Source organism: Dermochelys coriacea, chromosome 1 (assembly GCF_009764565.3).
Source record: "Dermochelys coriacea isolate rDerCor1 chromosome 1, rDerCor1.pri.v4, whole genome shotgun sequence".
Classification (NCBI taxonomy): Eukaryota; Metazoa; Chordata; order Testudines; family Dermochelyidae; genus Dermochelys; species Dermochelys coriacea.
In genome coordinates this window covers 174,184,247-174,185,054 of record NC_050068.2, presented here as the reverse complement: position 1 = coordinate 174,185,054, position 808 = coordinate 174,184,247, and positions in this window count along the sequence as shown.

The following is an 808-nucleotide window of genomic DNA, read 5'->3' as shown; positions in this document are numbered from 1 at the left end:
GAGTGAAATCAGGAAGGCCAAATCACACCTGGAGTTGCAGCTAGCAAGAGATGTTAAGAGTAACAAGAAGGGTTTTTTCAGGTCTGTTAGCAACAAGAAGAAAGTCAAGGAAAGTGTGGGCCCCTTCCTGAATGAGGGAGGCAACCTAGAGACAGAGGATGTGTAAAAAGCTAATGTACTCTGCTTTTTTTGCCTCTGTCTTCACGAACAAGGTCAGTTCCCAGACTGCTGCACTGGGCAGCACAGCCTGAGGAGGAGGTGACCAGCCCTCTGTGAAGAAAGAAGTAGTTCGGGACTATTTAGAAAAGCTGGATGAGCACCAGTCCATGGGGCCGGATGCGCTGCATCCGAGAGTGCTAAAGGAGTTGGCGGATCGGATTGCAGAGCCATTGGCCATTATCTTTGAAAACTCATGGTGACTGGGGGAGGTGCTGGACGACTGGAAAAAGGCTAATGTAGTGCCCATCTTTAAAAAAGGGAAGAAGGAGGATCCTGGGAACTACAGGCCAGTCAGCCTCACCTCAGTCCCTGGGAAAATCATGGAGCAGGTCCTCAAGGAATCAATTCTGAAGCACTTAGAGGAGAAGAAAGTGATCAGGAACAGTCAGCATAGATTCACCAAGGTCAAGTCCTGCCTGACTAATCTAATTGCCTTCTATGATGAGATAACTGGCTCTGTGGATGAGGGGAAAGCAGTGGATGTGTTGTTCCTTGATTTTAGCAAAGCTTTTGACACGGTCTCCCACAGTATTCTTGCCAGCAAGTTAAAGAAGAATGGGCTGGATGAATGGACTATAAGGAGGATAGA